This window comes from Leopardus geoffroyi, chromosome C2 (genome assembly GCF_018350155.1).
Source record: "Leopardus geoffroyi isolate Oge1 chromosome C2, O.geoffroyi_Oge1_pat1.0, whole genome shotgun sequence".
In the NCBI taxonomy this organism is placed as follows: domain Eukaryota; kingdom Metazoa; phylum Chordata; class Mammalia; order Carnivora; family Felidae; genus Leopardus; species Leopardus geoffroyi.
In genome coordinates, this window is record NC_059333.1 from 82225421 (window position 1) to 82243975 (window position 18555).

An 18555-nucleotide genomic window follows, 5' to 3' on the forward strand; every position below is an offset into this window, starting at 1 on the left:
AGTCCAGAGCATTGCAAGAGAAGACCTTAGAGTCATGCTAAGACTGGACCAATGACAAGTCAAGGTAGACCTCAACGTTCAAAATCCATGGTATACAAAAGAAAGAGAATGGGACGAAGATTTAGAGCTGGATTTGAAGACTGTGTATACTGTGCACCACTTGGTATCTTTGGCTGAGTCAGCAACCTTCCTGAGCCTGTTTTCTCATCTATACAATGGGGATAGTAGTACCTACTTCATATCATGAGGATATTTTAAATGAAATAATGTATGTGAAAGGCCTAGCAGATTCCTAGGCATGTGGAAGTTGCTTAATAAGTGTTAGTTTCTTCTCTTCCTTTAATGTATTTCACTAATGTCCGATGATGCCCTATTTGAAAATGACTAATTCTTACTTAGCAAGAAAATCCATGCTTTCTGGTATGAACCTTCTTAATTTTCCTCTCTTAACTCCTTTCCATATAGAATTTTATATCTCCACTCTCTGCTCCTGATTCAGAAGCAGTGTCCTTCTTCTTTTCTACAACTAACCCTCTATCCATGCCAGTAGTTTTCAATCCTGGCTGCACATTAGAATCATCAATGCAGATGTCTGGGCCCCACCACAGACCAATTAAATATGACTCTCTGGAGGTGGGAGCATGGTATCAGTATTTTTTTTAAGTTCCTGGTAGGGTGCCAAGATAATTCAGTGGGGGAAAGAACAGTCTTTTCAACAAATATTGTTGGAACTGGATATCCTCATTTAAAAGAAAGTAGTTGAACACTTCCTTATACCATGCACAAAAATTAATTCAAACTGGATCATAGACTTAAATGTAAGAGATAAAACTCTAAAACTCTTTGAAAAAACATAGGGATAAATCTTCATAACCTTGGGGTAGACAAAGTCTTCTTGGAAAAGACACTAAGAGCACAAATAACAACAACAAAAGTGAAGAAATTGAATTTATCAAAATTTAAAACTTTGGTGCTACAAATAATATCACCAAGAAAGGAACAAATAATATCACCAAGAAAGGAAAAAGACAATTCACAGAACGAAAAAAGTATTTGCAAACCGTGTATCTGATAAGGAACTTGTATCTAGACCAGATCAAAGACTCCTTTTTTTAAGTTTATTTATTTGTTTTGAGAGAGAGAGAGAGAGAGAGAGAGAGAGAGAGACAGCGTGAGAGGGGAAGGGACAGAGAGAGAGGCAGAAAGAGAGAATCCCAAGCAGGCTCCACAATGTCAGCACAGAGCCCGACATGGGGCTCAAACTCAGGAACCGTGAGATTATGACCTGAGTCAAAATCAAGAGTTGGACGCTTAACCAACTGAGCCACCAGGCATCCCAGAACATATCAAAGACTCTTAAACTCAATTATAAAAAGAGAAATAACTTAACTTTTTAAGGCAAAGGATCTGAATAGACATTTCTCCAAAGAAGAAATACAGAGAGCCAATAAGCACATAAAAAAATGCTCAACATCATTAACCATTAGGGACATGTATACAAAAACACGGAGATAGCATTTCAAATCCACTAAGATCACTTTTATCAAAACTATAGATAGTAAGAAGTGTTGACAAGATTGTGGAAAGATCGAAAGCCTCATATACTGCTGGAGGGAATGTAAAATGGTACAGCTGCTTCGGGAAACATTTTGGCAGTTCCTGAAAATGTGAAACAGAGTTATCATGTGATCTAGCAATTCCACTCCTAGGTATATACCCGAGAGAAATGAAAACATATGTTCACACAAGAACTTGTATGCAGATTTTCATAGCAGCATTATACATAACAGCCAAAAAGTAGAAACAGCCCAAATGTCCATCAACTGATGGATGGATAAGTAAAATATGGTGTATCTGTACAGTGGAATATTATTCCACAATGAAAGGAATGAAGTACTGATATATGTTAAAACATGGAGAACTCTGAAAACCTTATTTAAGTGAAAGAAGCTAGTCACAAAAGCCTGTATAGTATATGATTTCATTAATACGAAATGATCAAAATAGGCAAATCTATGTATAGAGAAAGTGGATTAGTGGTTGCCTAGAGCTGGGGGGTTGAGAGGAGATAAGGAGTGACTGCTAATGTGTATGAGTTTTGTTTTATTTTACATTGATGAAAATATTCTAAAAGTGATTGTGGTGATGGTTGAACAACCCTATGAACATACTAAAAATACTGAAAAGGAAACAGACAGAAAGTTCTCCAGTTAATTCCAATCTTCACAATACTGTAGGTGAATGGTATCTTACCTTCTAGATTCCTTGGGAGGAAATACGGCATCTTCTAAATCTTTCTCTCCCCCATAGCCTTAAGAAATAATAACCAACACAGGACGGTGATATCTTTTGAATGACTTTTTTTTTTTTAAATAAAGGAGTCTTGTTGGTGAATGTTTTTTTCTATTTTAATCAAAATTGCAAGAGTCAGGCTGTCACCTGGCAGCATTGGTCATCTTGGCTATCTTGATTCATTTGAGCTCCCCAAGTAATTAATTCAGCTGTAGCACATAAAGAGAGGGTAGGTAGACAGTGTAAACCAAACTGACCGGTTCTGCCATCCAAAGTACTGTAGTTCCCTCATATACCAGTAGATGTGGCCTCTGGCCCTTAGGAACCATTCTTTTGACAGTTCCCCAGGACATGGCTCTGGTTTGACTGACTTTGTTTACTAAATAAATTAATTCCTACTTCTGGAGTAGCTTCAATTTTGAAACAGAAAGCCATCTATTGACAGTCACTGATACACAGGATTTTATTGTTTGATATTAAACAATTAAGAGTTATTGTTTTTCCCCCACAAGTACATTATACAGGAAAATAAATATAATCTAGAATACAGCCACTAGGAGTGGAGAGAGAGGGAGATTCTATATCTACTCTGTGTCTTAAAGGGATAGTTTTACTTTAATAAATGCAAAGGGCAGACTGCATCTCCCTCATGGAAATAAAGCTCTCTCAACAAAATGTGTAGAAAGACAGTATCTGATGAACATTTCTTGAGTTTGATTTATATAAATACACTTTTTCAAAAAAAATCCTAAGAATTTAGTCTTTTGGTCCAGCTGGGGTCTAGACTTCAATAATTTGAAACAACTTTGCAATTGCTACTTCCAAAAAGTCTGAAGGTACGCAAAAGAAGAAAATGATAAAATGAGTCTAGATGTTTGCAAATACAGGGGAAGTGTGTCATTTGTTCAACTCAGCAAATAAAAGATGGCAAAATATGAAGCCATAGTTGTCTGAGTACAGGACAAAGATCTGATTTAGAATCAGGCAGAAGTTTTCCCTTCTATAGCTCTAGGGAGTTCAGATGCACTCAGAAAAACCATCTGATCAAGGGCAATGTCAAGATGAGAAAAGAAAATTCCAAGTCCTTATATGATTTTGAATGAGTTAACAGTTGGAAGTCTCACTAGTAATTCCAAATATATCATTACACTCCTAGCTGAGAAGCCCTATTTCATGAGAAAAGATTATAATATGAAAATCTCAGAACTAATTGATTATACAAGGTAAACATGACAAGCCTGGATGATAAGAAATTAACAGACATTTTGCTTTCCCTCTCACTGAAAAGTATGGCCAGGTACATGCTGCCCACTAGAATACAATTTGCTTAAAGTGAGGGAGTTAGAAAATGCTATTAGGTTATCTGGGTTGAGGAGCTGACCCGGGGCCGAGCATGTCACCGTGTCACATCCCTCTTCTTTACCATCACTACTTTCACCAGAATAATCCAGAACCTTGGAGAATAAATTAAATCACAAATGCTAACTTTTTGCCAAAACTCCAAGCAAAGTATCAAACCAACTTAATACATTGGAACCTAGCAGAACTTTTCCACGTTTGCCAAACACAGCCGAATAAACTATTTTCAGCTCGGAGTTCATCTTCAGAAAAGATGTGCATTTCTGTGCAATATAATGATGGAATATATTAAGAAACCACTTCTTAATTTTCATTGAGGGGTCTCTTAAAAATCAGAATTTAAGGATAATTCCCCTTTTGTCTCTGGTGCCGGCTTTCAGGTTTTTAAAAATATGAAATGCACAGCGTGACATAAAGAGCTGCAAATATATAAATACACCACGGTGGCTCCCATAATAAAAGCTTATTGGGGGGAAAAATGGTCGGGCAAGTATTCCTCTTCCCCCAATTGCAACCTCAAGTCCCAGACCGGTACGCAATTACGAAACAAAGGCGAGGTGAAGGGTGAGAAACAACAGAAAAGGCAGCAGAAAGGAAGACAAGTACTCAGCAAGCCTGAGTCTGCTTCGTCTGGCTGGCCCGGCTGGCCCCAGCACCTTTCTGGTACCAGTTCCGGGCTTTTCCTCTGACATATCCACATCATCTTCTCAGAGAAATAAATCTGCCTTTAAGGGAAGCCAAGCTAGCATTCAGAGGTAACGTGCAGAACCGTAAATGAAAAATGTCCACGTCTAGCAGGCAGACAAGCCAAGGAAAACCAGCTGTCAGTTTCGGTGGCTCCTAGCTCTAACGGGGTTTCAGGTTACTCTTTGCCTCTGTCTCTCTGTCTTTCTCACCCTGTCTCCCTCAGTAATATCAGCTTTCTAATCAACTCAAATCTCAAATACCTTCTCCAGCTGTCCTTGGGAAATAAATGCTGATGAAACAGAAAAAAGAGTAAGATACTCACAACAATGAAGAATTCCTACACATGCCGGTCCATTTTCTTGCTTTAGAAAGATGGAAGGTTAATTTAAAAAGCCTTGCAGAATTAGAAAAATAAGGGGGAGGGGGATTCCACCCACACAATCCTCCAGCCCACCGCAAAGAAGCCCAAAGGCTTGCTGACGTCACGGATTCATGAATGGATGTAAATCGGGCTGGTTTAGGATTCCGCACAGACTTCGCTGTGGTGTGTGCCATGAAAAAGAAAGGGAGGGTCCAGAGCAGACCCGACCAATAGGCTTCAGGCACTCATGGCCTGCCTTCTTTTAGAAGGAATCTGGTCACAGAATAAACAGAGCCCGCCAATCAGGCGTCTGCCACTGCCATAAGACAGACTGGCAGCTCAGGGTGGGGGTGTGGAGGGGGGGAGGAGGGCGCTGGTGTGCGTGTGTGTGCGTGCGTGTGTGTGTGTGTGTGTGTGTGTGTGTATGTAGCTGTGATAGTCATGAAAACATTATTATTGCTATTGAATGAAGGAATCAAAATAGAATTTCAGTGGAATCAGTGCTACTAAAAATCCATATAGAAGAAATCACAATCTTTTATTTATTAGAGCTATTTTCTTTAATTCCTTTCTTGATGTTGGGCAATGTGCCTGATCGGATGGGATAAAAACAAATTAGAGTCAGGGAAACAGTTTCTAAAACTAGTGACCAGTAAGAAATGTATACCCTGCACATCAAGGCTTGTAAAAGCAAAATAGTAAGGAAATTATAATGGGAATAACCTAAGGATTAAGATACAGAAATATATAAGGCAATATTATGTAACTGTAATTAATTTTTAGAACAATATCATCTTTGTAAAGTATCAAAAGTGGGTGTGGAAGAGTGATTGCCTGCTACATTTAAATAAGGTAGGTAAATATTTCCTCATTAAGATACAGCTCCAAAAGAGCTCTTCATGATTCTTAGAGCAAATTTTGGTTTTAATAAGATACCTTATTATTAACAGCAAAATCAGCTATATTAAATTCTCCTAGGAGCCCATGACATTTAAAAAATTGTTTAATTAAAAAAATCTTACCAGCTTTACTGAGGTATAATTGATATACAATGAACTGCACATACTTAATGTGTACAATTTGGTGAGTTTAGAATTATGCAAACACCCATGATATCATTACCACAGTCAAACAGTAGACATATCACAGGGTTTCCTTGTGTTCCTTTGGAGGTTTTTTGGTTTGTCTTTATGGTAAGAATACTTAACATGAGACCTACCCTCTTAGCAAATTTTGAAGTGTACAATATAATACTGCATTGTTAACCATAGGCACTATGTTATAGAGCAGATCTCTAAGAACTTACTCATCTAGCATAACTGAAACGTTATATCCATCGAATAACAATTCGTATTTCCCTCTCCACCCACCCCCGCCCCCCATCCCTGACAACCACTATTGTATTCTCTGCTTCTAGGAGTTTGACTATTTTAGATATCTCATTTAAGTGGAATCATACAGTATTTGTCTTTTTGTGACTGGCTTATTTTACATGGCATAATGCCCTTCAGGCTCATCCATGTTGTTTCAAGTGGCAGAATTTCTTTTTTTTAAGTTTTTTTTTTTAATATTCCCCTGTACGTATACACCACATTTTCTTTATCCATTCATCTGCCTATGGACACTTGGATTGTTACCATATGTTACCTATTGTGAATAGTGCTACAATGAACATGGGACTGCAGATAGCTCTTGGAGATCTTGACTTCAGTTATTTTGGACATATATCCAGACGTGGGATTGCTGAATCATATGATAGTTCTATTTTTAATTTTATGAGGAATCTCCATACTGTTTTCCATAGCCACTACACCATTTTACATACCCACCAACAGCGTACAAGGGTTCTAATTTCTCCAAACCTTGCCAACACGTGCTATCTTTTTCTAAATAATAGCTATCCTATGAGGTGTGAGGTGATATCTCACTGTGATTTTGCTTTGCATTTCTCTGATAATTAATGATACTGTGCACCTTTTCATATACCTATTGGTCATCTGTATGTGTGTCTTCTTTGAAGAAATGTCTATTCAAGTCCTTTGCCCATTCTTGACACTGGTTTTGGCAATAATTTCTTGAAATAACATCAAAAGAACAGGCAACAAAAGCAAAAATAGACAAGTGGGACTACATCGAACTAAAAAGCTTTAATCAACAGAATGAAAAAGGCAACCTACAGACTAGGAGAAACATTTGCACAACACGTATCTGATAAAAGATTAATTTCCAAAATATAAGGAACTCATAAAACACAACAGCAAAATAAAGAAGTCATAACATTTCTTTACTCTTTATTTTAAAATTGTTAGAAGTTACACAAAAGTGGAAATTAACATAATTCCCTAGACCCCATCATTTCACTTCACGATTACCAATACTTTACTAACACTGATCACAAGTTTTTTTTTTAACTTGGGAAGCCCTTGAAACTTGAACAATAGTGGTTAATACGAAGCCTTGGTTATGAGGTGTCCAGTGGCCAAGAACATTCTGAACAGAGATCTTACTCTATCTCTTAATCAGACTATTTGTACAGCTGAGAGAAGGAGAGCAGTTGCCTGTTTCTGCGTGGCTATGGAGGCTTCAAGCCTGACACTAGTATTACACACTGCTTAGCTCATTTGGAAAAACAAAATGAAACAAAACTTTCCAGGACTATTTTATACACAGCAAAGATGTTCAGGGCACTGTTCTGTATACTCCAGCAATTGACTATCACTGGCAGACAACATACTTAACAAATTTCTCTAAAGGAGGTTATTGTGGAATAGGACTATGGAAAATATAGACCAAAGAAGTTTACCCCTGTTTACAGGTGTGCTCAAGACAAATGCAGTACTGGTACATTCCTAGTAGGCCTGAGTGCAACACATTGGCTTATATCAATATGTACGGGTACTAGGATTATTTTAGAATGCATGAGTGGAAAGGAGATGAAGAATACACATCTCTGGCTCTTTTAACAGCAATCAAAACCAACCAGGATACACTAAAAGAATCAGATTTATAAAAAATTGTTTTTCTTCCAAAGTAACGCAGACTAATAGAAGGAGGCAATCTCTTTGTGGAACATATCAACAAGATGGCCAATTCTGCTCTAGAAGCTAACACATTTGCTGTAAAGTTTGACAACAACATCATTACTCAACAAGTCTACCAGGGATCAGGGTAGTCTCTGATGCAATTCAGAAGAAAACAGTCTATAAATTGTTCTAAACACAGCCACCTAAGAAGTTGGCTCAATATGTGATCTGGAAAATAAAAACTAGCTGTCTCTATGAACTTGCCATTTTAGTAGATGAATTTGATCTAGGTTAGCGCTTCCCTGTACCACAGAAATATCAACTGAGCCAACAATTTCTCCATGTCGAGTATCATGGGAAATCATCTGGAAGATAAGTTATCTCCCCAAATTACAGAAACTATAGAGGCCATTCTTGGAGGAAATTATTGTTGTTTTTGGAGCAGAAGGAAGGCAGGGAGAGGGAGCCATGAAAATGTCCATTCTAGAGCAGCACTGCCTAAGAACTTCCTGTGATGATGGAAACGTTCTATAATTTGCACGAATACAGTAGCCACATGTGGCTGTTCGGCATTTAAGATGTGACTAATGTGACTGAGGAGTTGAATTTTAAATTATATTTCAGTTAATTTAAACTTTAAATAAAATAGTCACATGTGACTGGCTGGTACCTACTGTATGGGACACTGCAACTCTAGAGATATCAAGCTAAGTCCCATCATCAAAAGTGACTTTTTATTTCAGTGTGTGGGGCATGCCAAGTGTAGAGGACTACAAAGCATCATCAAGGTAAGTAAGCACTTTTAAGAGCCAAATGAACCTCAGGGTGCCTGGGTGGCTCAGTTGTTTAGTTGTCTGACTCTTGATTTCAGCTCAGGTCATGATCTCATGGTGTGTAAGTTTGAGCCCTGCATTGGGCTCCACGCTGACAGTGTGGAGCATGCTTGGGATTCTCTCTTCCCCACTCTCTCTCTCTCTCTGCCCCTCCCTCATGCTCTTTTCAAATCTCGATAATGACTGGAGGATAACTCTGGTCTTGTTTCCCAATAAGATATTCAAATCTCATTATTACAAAATGACCTAAGAATAGAAGTTAAGGTACAATTATTCTGCTATAAAAATATAAGCTCTTCTAAGGATGGTTTTTTTTTTTTTTGAGAAAAATGGTCTTTTATAAAGGAAAATGACTCATTTAAGCCACAATCTAAGAGAAGTTCAAAGTGTAACCCAGTGACAATTTTTGTCAGAAACACCATGAAAAAGAAAGAGGATAATGACCTCAAGGCTAATGCATGAAGATTCATATTTCTTCCACAGGCACCAGTGTGTAGTAGTTAACAGCTAGTAAAGAGATCTGGGTTCAAATCCTGACTCTGTCACTTGTTAATTATGTAAGTTCAGGTAAACGGGAGGTTCAATTTTCTCATTAAAATGGAGGTAATAATAGGTCATGTCTATCATGTGAAAGCTAAATAAAATAATATATGAGAAGATTAGCATAGAACATGTAATATAGAAGATATTCAGCAAGCAATACTAATAGTTTATTAGTATTAATAGCTTATTAGTATAGAATACTAATGCTTATTCTTATTTTACTGTTGTTATTCAAATACCATGGGCCTTTCTATTCTCACAAGGGAAATTTCAACAACTCTGCAGATCCAGGGATAAACGCCACAGAGAAAAACACATGTTTATTTTGCTTAGAATAAGCTTGAACAGCTCTTTGTAGGAAATTCTTAAAAATATGTACCGGTGACACATCTTCCAAGGAAAAGCTCTTCCAAATCATTTTCCTTTGGAAGATTGCAGGATAGTTGCTGAGGTTCTGAAGCTGAGAGGGGTAAAACCCTCTGGAAGTTAAGCCAGGTGACCAGCAACTCTCTTTATTACAAAACAAACACAAAATAATGCTAAATTTTTCTTTTTTTTTTTTTTATTTATTTTTTATTTTTTATTTTTTATTTTTTTTAAATTTTTTTTTTCAACGTTTATTTATTTTTGGGACAGAGAGAGACAGAGCATGAACGGGGGAGGGGCAGTGAGAGAGGGAGACACAGAATCGGAAACAGGCTCCAGGCTCTGAGCCATCAGCCCAGAGCCTGACGCGGGGCTCGAACTCACGGACCGCGAGATCGTGACCTGGCTGAAGTAGGACGCTTAACCGACTGCGCCACCCAGGCGCCCCAATGCTAAATTTTTCTAAATAAAACTGTGGTTTATATACAACAGTTTGAACTAATATGGGAAATAATCTGTCTACTAGGTGACAATACTGGTCAAAATTCTTTGCTTTCATATAAGAATGTTAATTCTAACTTTGCCTATTTTCAAAGCATATGGTTTGATAGCATGGACAGCAATGTCAATATGCAAGATTCAAATTTCAATATTCAAAGACTTCAGCGAACTGTTAATTCAATTTTGTTGTTATTGTTGCCGTCTAGTTCCCATTAGATGCCTAGCTGAGAAAGTGATTTTTAAGAAACATCTAAGGAATTCTTTTAAGTAGCACTAAAATTTATCCTTGTATCAAGTGAGATAGATCATCAGAAAGCTACATGTTACCTAAATATCATTAGCCTAGTGCCTCTTAGCAGAATCACTGTCACCGAGTTCTATCACTTTCATGTTATGGCCTTGCTTTTAACAAGAATTATTATAAGGAACAGCAATATTGACTATCTTGCACGATGTCTCCTATGCAAGGAATTCACACACTTGTTTTAGAACTTAATACCAGGGAAAAGCTTTCTGTTCCTGAAGAATTATTAGGCATCCACATTTTCAATAATAACAATGTAATCTACTGAATTTCCATTTTTCTGTCCTTCTGGTGGGGAGCTCAAAGTTAACTTTATACTCAAATCTGTCTATCATTCAATCTGTATATCTATATCTAATTTATTTTAGCTTTTGTGGTTAGCATATTTGCCTTCTCTTTCTTGTTTTGGGTTTAATTTCCCTTTTATTAACCGTATTGTATATATACTTCATGATAGGGACTTCAAATCCTTTTTTTTTTTTTTAATTTTTTTTAACGTTTATTTATTTTTGAGACAGAGAGAGACAGAGTATGAACGGGGGAGGGTCAGAGAGAGGGAGACACAGAATCTGAAACAGGCTCCAGGCTCTGAGCTGTCAGCACAGAGCCTGACGCGGGGCTCGAACTCACGGACTGCGAGATCATGACCTGAGCCGAAGTCGGCCGCTTAACCGACTGAGCCACCCAGGCGCCCCTTCAAATCCTTTTTGAAACAGACTATAAATAAAAATGTATACTAAACACACATCTATTAACTTTAAAAAATATGGAAGTCTCATGTCTATAAATTCTACAGTCATCTTTATGATAAAAGAAAACCCTAAAGATACACATAATTATGGCAAACTTTGAAAAATATTCTGAGTTAAATGGATTTGAAGTCCTTAATATTTTTTATCAAAGTATAATAAAATATCTAGTTAGCTGGAGAAGAGCAATTGCTTAGAGATTTTATATGCTATAAAATAAATCTTTATAATAAATCTTAACAGCTTAGTGAAGTTTTAATGTATTATCCCTGTCCAAAGGATGACTACAAAGGATGTAAGAATTCTTCTCTGATCAATAATGAGAGTGCACCGAAATAAATCAAAAGCAAATGGATTTCTCAATTAATAAAATATTTAGCATCCCTGAAATACACCATTCCATAATATACAAATTCTGGCAAGGTACCACAAACCTAACCTTTGTGAGACTGAAAATACTATCTTGAGTTTATAAAGGCATTTCCATATTGCAAAAGGAAAAGGAAAATTTCTGCATTACTTTACTCATCCACATAGAATTCATACTGCTTCTGAGAGGCCATGTAAACCATCTAACTTCTGTTCTTCTGAACCTGTTTTAATTTCCCCCCTTCTTTAGCTAGATACAAGTTGGCATTTCCATTTTAGCTTCATAGTGCAAGCAACAGAACTGAAGAGCCAAACATAGGAATAGTGAACATCTGCCATTTTGTTTTTAGTTTGCTCCTGCATCTTCTGCATTTGAGAGCACAGTCTCTCCACCACATTCAGTCCAAGTGGTTCAGAGGGAGCTGAAGCCACCAGAAGCTAGGGCTCCAAGAGTGAACACATGGCACAAGGCTGGCATTGCCTCTTGTACTAAAATATCTTCCTTACATAAGTGTGTTCTTTTACAGCATGGGATATCTAAATTCCAGAAATAATGATCAGGAACAAATCTGGTCGTTAGACATTCTTTGTAAACAATCCTGCACTTAGCTTTATGCTTTACAAAGTACTTTAAAATAGGGGAGATATTAGTCCTATTTTATATGTGAGAAAACTAAGGTTCAGGGAGATTGGCTCATCTAATCTAATTTAGCTCTATCTAAACTCTGTAACCTATTGCCTCTACTTTTAAATTCTATCCATTACCCCTTGTCCCTCCCCCATTAAAGACCTGTCTACAATCATTCAATGACTAAAAATTAAAAGTGAACTAAAAAAGTGGCAAAGCAAAGATAAAAAAAGCCATCTCTTGATATCAAGGAGCTTTAGTGAGATGACCAACTACACAAAATGGTGAAGGTGCTAAATCAGTGGGGTAGAAAGGGATGTCTTACTTGAGGATGGAGAATAGCACTAGAAGGAAGTTAACTGACATTTGGGGGTGAGAATATTCTTGCTTGCATGGGGCTTTCCGACATAATGCAAAATGTTTAGCGCCCCTCCAGACCTGTAACAGCACCAGGCTTTCTCATAGTTAAAGAAGTCCCCCGTGTGTGTCTCCCTAGGCACGAGGGGATTGGGACTGACTGCCCTACTTTGAGACCTACAGGTTAGGCTATAGAGTGGTGCTCTCTGCTGCCCTCTGGTGACATACAGAGGTAAGATTAAAGCCCCTGGCAGAAAAACAGGCCCCGTCCTTTGGAGAAAAATGTCCCAAGAGCAAAGAAACACCAAAGATGCCTGATGTTAAGGCTTAGCAAGAGCTTTGGAAATGTGGGGTGAGGCTGAATAAAGGCTGGGAGCCCTCCTCCCGGTCCAGACCATAGCTAGTACTTGCCGTTTGCTTGTCTTTGGCAAATTGGCATGTTTGTAAAGGGAATAAAGGCTTGTCCTTAAGCAAACACACATTGTCCTTATGCTGCAGTTTGCCCAGGCAGGGCTTGAAGTAGGTCTTCTCTTTCTGATACAATGATTATTTGGGACTGGGTGGTTACAGTCAGTTATAAAAAGGAAGAAAACTGGAACTGGACCTCCAAGAGGAAGGATTTGGGGAAACAGGATACGAGAGAACAAGGACAGCTGTTCCAAGGTAGCTTATATCAAAGGTAAAGCTGGTAAGGCACACGCTAGTGCTTTTCATGCCAATACAGGATCAGCGTGTACCAGTGCAGTAGATAAGGAACTGGAAGTCAGAGTGGATAATACATTAACACTGAGTCAGTAAACCATGAACTGTTTTTAAAATGAGCCTTACACAACTATCAGTGAATAGGCTCACACTATATAGATTCACACTTGGTACTACAGCCAGTACCTTATTATTAACACTACTGAAGGGAGCAGAGAAGATAAAACCCAAGGATATGTCAGGGAAGTATCTGTTTTCAAGTTTACTCATAAATATAATTATATGTGATGTCTTAAAGCCAAATGAGGAAGCCACACTGGGAAAACTCTTGGTTTTCTATTACCAATGATTACATGCTACCCCCCAAATAAGGTAATACTATGTTTACTGTGAGTAGTAAAAGACAGCAGCTGCTGCTAGCAGCAACCTGCTCCCAATCAATCTACCTGTCTTTATATAATATATATTTTAAAAATGTTACTACTTCATAGGTTCTTATCTAGTCTGCTTGAGATTGAGAATTAGGGTTTGACATATAACATTCACTAAACAAGCAACAAATAGAGCAGGGTGTTGGTGGGGGGAGGTATGAACATAGTGCTTACTTAGATGTCCTGAAAAAATCAATGCATAAATGAAATATACACATTTTTATTGAATGCCATCTATGTTTGAGATAGCTTGACACGCACTGTGGGATAAATCACAGATCCTGATCTCAGCCTATTTCATTAAATAAGATAGAAGCACAATAAGCAGCAAAATAAAAAAACTGTTATTGTGGCTTAAAATAACAAAGCAGATGAGGCGCCTGGGTGGCTCAGTTGATTAAGCATCTTACTCTTGATTTCGGCTCAGGTCACGATATCACGGTTCGTGAGTTCCAGCCCCACACGGGGCACTGGCAGGGCAGATCCTGCTTAGGATTTTCTCCTTCTCCTCTCTTTCTGCCCCTCCCCTGCTCTCTCTCTCTCTCTCTCAAAATAAATAAATAAATAAATAAACTTAAAATAACAGAAAATAGAATCTGTCCCCCAGTATTCAATCTCTTCTCTTTCCTTTTAGGTATACAACGCTTACCCCACCCCCACTCTTAAAGTTTTAGGTGAGTACATGCTATGCTCCTGAAGACTTTATTCTACTGACTATGGATGTGACCACATGACTAAGTTCTAGCCCATGGGAAGTCAGTAGAAGTGAGGTCTGCAACTTCCAGGTCTTCTTATCCATGAGGCTAAGCTGCTGGTCCTGGAGTGTCTTCCTTCCCGTGCTGAGTCAGCTTCTACCATGCACATGATGAAACCACCCACGGGCAATAGCAGAGGAACAAAACAATGAACTTTGGGCTTTGATGCTCTAGTGAATCAGAGTGTCTATCTGTACCACAACACCTGCCTACTTTAGGATTGTTAATGAAGGCTGAAATAACAGCCTTTCTTTTTTGAGCCACCAAATTTTGTTGAGACCCTTACTGCTGTTTAGCCTTATATCCCAACTAATGTCTCTTGTTACAAGGTGTTATATGGTTATTTCCTCAACGAGACAGAGAAGAAATAATTGTTCCAAACATCTTGAGAAGAAATGCTGACTCAGAGGATCAAGGACCTACCTGAAAGAAACCTTAAAGGTCAAATCTACTCTGTCTTTTTTTACATATGAAGAAATTGAGGTTGAGATTTGTCCATCGTGTTTGAATTTGTGACAGAGCCAGGAATTGATCCCAGGTCTCCTGAGTGTTTTTGTAGTACACTATCCTGTCTATAAAATAACAGTGACCACTAATGGTTCCTCTTTCTTTTCCTGACACAGTTAAGATTCACTCAGTATCCCTGGGACATGGACGGCTATCCCCAGTTCTAAAGGAAAGCCAACAAGAATTTTTTTTTTTTCAACGTTTATTTATTTTTGGGACAGAGAGAGACAGAGCATGAATGGGGGAGGTGCAGAGAGAGAGGGAGACACAGAATCGGAAACAGGCTCCAGGCTCTGAGCCATCAGCCCAGAGCCCGACGCGGGGCTCGAACTCACGGACCGCGAGATCGTGACCTGGCTGAAGTCGGACGCTCAACCGACTGCGCCACCCAGGCGCCCCAACAAGAATTTTTTAAAGTCACATTTTTTTGTCTCAAAGGCATCTGAAATCTAACACAAGAGAAAATTCTAGAATAGCTATATGGTACTACTAAAACAAGGATAAAGAAATGAAAACATAGACCCAAACAATTAGTGATCCAGCAAGCTATAAGTGGAAATGGTCATACAAGAATTATATAAGCAGTTTATCTCCTGATAACAAATCCTCTGAAATTTAGAAAATATGATTGGAAAATACTTGAATCAATTCTTAATTGCTCTATTAAAACCTAATTAAACATGCCAGGGCCTGAAAATACATTTTTCATTCTTACAAAATTCCTTTTACTCTTAGCCCAGAAAGTTGTAATGCTTTAAGTTTTTAAAAACCACCCCCAAAAGCCACAGCCTAGGCATCTCTTCTGTGTTGGCTAGTTAACAACAGCCATCCTTTACCAGAAACCTCTTTGGTAAGCTATGCTGTTGCTGAGGAGGAAGAGTTATGCATACGCCATTGTAAGTGCACAGTCCTCCACAGAGCGCTGAAGTGAGCAGTTTTAGGGAGATATGAAAGGCGAGAATGCAAGGAGAGGGTTGGTCCCAGTTCAGAACAGTCTGGTCTCTCTGCCATCAAAATTATCATTAGCTTTCAATAGGCCATAGTAGCAAAACCCACAACTGCAGGGCCTACTTTATAGTCTCCCTCCTGGCTATGGAACATAATATCTACCTGTCACTGTAGTTTGGAAACAAACACAGTTGTATTTCCAAATCCCCTGTTGTAGTGTTGGTTGTCCCTGTCATGAAAGGATCACAGACAATGCTTATTCAACTTCAGGGGGAGTATTAAGATCTATAGAAAATTATTACAGGGGCGCCTGGGTGGCGCAGTCGATTAAGCGTCCGACTTCAGCCAGGTCACGATCTCGCGGTCCGTGAGTTCGAGCCCCGCGTCGGGCTCTGGGCTGATGGCTCAGAGCCTGGAGCCTGTTTCCGATTCTGTGTCTCCCTCTCTCTCTGCCCCTCCCCCGTTCATGCTCTGTCTCTCTCTGTCCCAAAAATAAATAAACGTTGAAAAAAAAATTAAAAAAAAAAAAAAGAAAATTATTACAAATACTCTTGGCCCTGAATTTTAAAGTTAGCAAAATGAAGTCCTGCTGAAGACCACCCATAAAGAAGCAGTGGCCTCAAAAGGCCACATTATCTCAGCATGTATTTTTAGTGTATTAATCAAAATTCTGTACTAAATAGTCATCGTTCAAAAGGCCACTCCTTGGGGCACCTGGGTGGCTCAGTCAATTAAGCGTTGGACTTCAGCTCAGGTCATGATCTCGTGGTTCATGAGTTCGAGCCCTGCGTTGGGCTCTGCACTGACAACTCAGAGTCTGGAGCCAGAGTCTGGATTCTGTGTCTTCCTCTCTCTGCCCCTCCCCCACTCACACTGTGTGTGTGTGTGTGTGTGTGTGTGTGTGTGTGTGTGTGTGTCTCAAAAATAAAGAAACATTAAAAAAGAAATAAAAAAAAAAAAAAGACAAAAGGCCACTCCTCTGCAAAAGAGGCTGGTGTCTTGAAGTTGCTTTCACTATAAATCTAAAAAGATGTGTGTGAGGGGAGAATAAGACTCTAGAAAAAAAAGTAAAACATACTCTAATTAGTAAATATTTGAAAAACAAAATGTGTTTTCCGAGGTAGAGTATTTGTTGGAGTTTACTTCTTAGCTGGACTATGAAATAGTCACAAATTTCATGCTGAATGCCCATTTCTGAGTAGCTTTCATCACAAAGCTCTTCACATTTAGGGCTAGTTTCCTTATACTGTCCCCTATAAATGCCTGGTTACATTTTGAAGCAAATGAAGTAATGCTTTCTGCTGCTGCCACCTAGTGCAAACTTGAAAAATATGCATGAAAATTTTTAAAGACAAAATGCAGTATATTACTGCATAATTATTATTATGAAGAATAATTTATAAGTAGACTGAGATCAATGGTATGTTAATTAAGCTACTGATTATTCCAGAAACTTGAATGAAGATCAATAAGTTAGTGTTGCATAAAGAGGGTAAATAAGCTAAGAATAGTATTAGGTGGCTTTGTCAAAGCCACAGCTTGACAGATACGTTTTCTCTAATCGATCGTATATACAAAACCTAGTCTATTCTTTGGTTGAGAAAAACCCGACTCAGAGCTACCAGAAAAATGAAGAAGAAAATATACTTTTACAAATTTGAACAACTTTGAGTTCAAAAATTACCAGGGTAGATAAACAAACAAATACAGTGGGGGGAGGAGGAAAACGTTCATGAACAGGCAATTCACAAAAAGAGAGATGCAAAGACCAATGAGAAAAAATGTGTAACTTCAGTATCAAAGAATGGCAAATTAAAACAAAATGAGATACCAGATTCTCCTTGCAAAGTGGCTAATATTGTTTTTTTACACGTGGTAATATGCCACTTTGGAAAGGATGTGGGAAAACTTTCTTTCTTTCCTTCTTTTTTTTTAGTATAGTTGACACACAACGTTACATTGTTTCAGGTGTACCACACTTTGATTGGACAGCTCTGTAAGTTATGCCATGTTCACCAACAGTGTAGCTACCATCAAACAGACACTCTCACACACCTCTGATGGTTAAATAATTGTTACAACTTTTTTGGAGTACAATTACTTGGCAAGAGGTATCAGTAGACTTCAGCTGTAAATACCCTTTGGTCCAAAATTCACCTTTAAGGAATTTATTCTAAACGAGTAATCAGGAACTTGTAAAAATGGTCTAGCTATAAATATTTCATTAAATAATCATTTAAAACAAAAATAATTTGGAACATTAGAATACCCCTAAAGAGAAGATTTGTTAAATGTATTATGGGAAAACTATACAATAGAATATTTAAAACCTTTACAAATTATATACTAAAATATATAAAAGTATTCATGACAAAGTGTGAAAAAAGGAAGGTAACATGATAATAGGTACTATGTGACCCAATATCTATCTATCTATCTATCTATATATATACACATACATACACACACATATACATATATATATACACATACACACACATCTAGAAGGATATATATAATATTAACCATGGTTATCTCCATATGTAGGGAGAGGGATAATTTTATTTTTTTCTCCTTTAATCTAGATTTCTCAATTATCTATGAAGTACAAATGTATTACTTTTGGAAAAAAAATTTTTAAAGTCGCTAATTTTTTTTCTTCCAAGATTTTATTTAAATTGAAGTTAGTGAACATATAGTGTAGTATAGGTTTCAGGAGTAAAATTTAGTGATTCATCACTTACATATAACACCCAATGCTCATTACAGTTGCTAATTTAATAATTCTCAGTGTTGTTAAGTCAGACACTCAACCAACTGAGCCACCCAGGCACTCCCTC

General features: G+C 37.9%; 1 protein-coding gene across 9 annotated transcripts in view; it reads right to left on the bottom strand.

Annotated features, from left to right (window-relative positions):
• Positions 1-18555, bottom strand: part of MAP3K13 (mitogen-activated protein kinase kinase kinase 13) — a 175986-nt gene that overhangs the window by 96437 nt on the left and 60994 nt on the right. Inside the window, exon 1 of one of the 9 annotated variants that reach the window (XM_045502696.1) lies at positions 4661-4930. The exons of the other annotated variants lie outside the window; for them this stretch is intronic. The gene's annotated coding sequence lies outside the window, so the exon portion shown is untranslated. Of the gene's footprint in view, positions 1-4660; positions 4931-18555 lie in introns of those variants that run through there. 9 annotated transcript variants of the gene reach the window in all.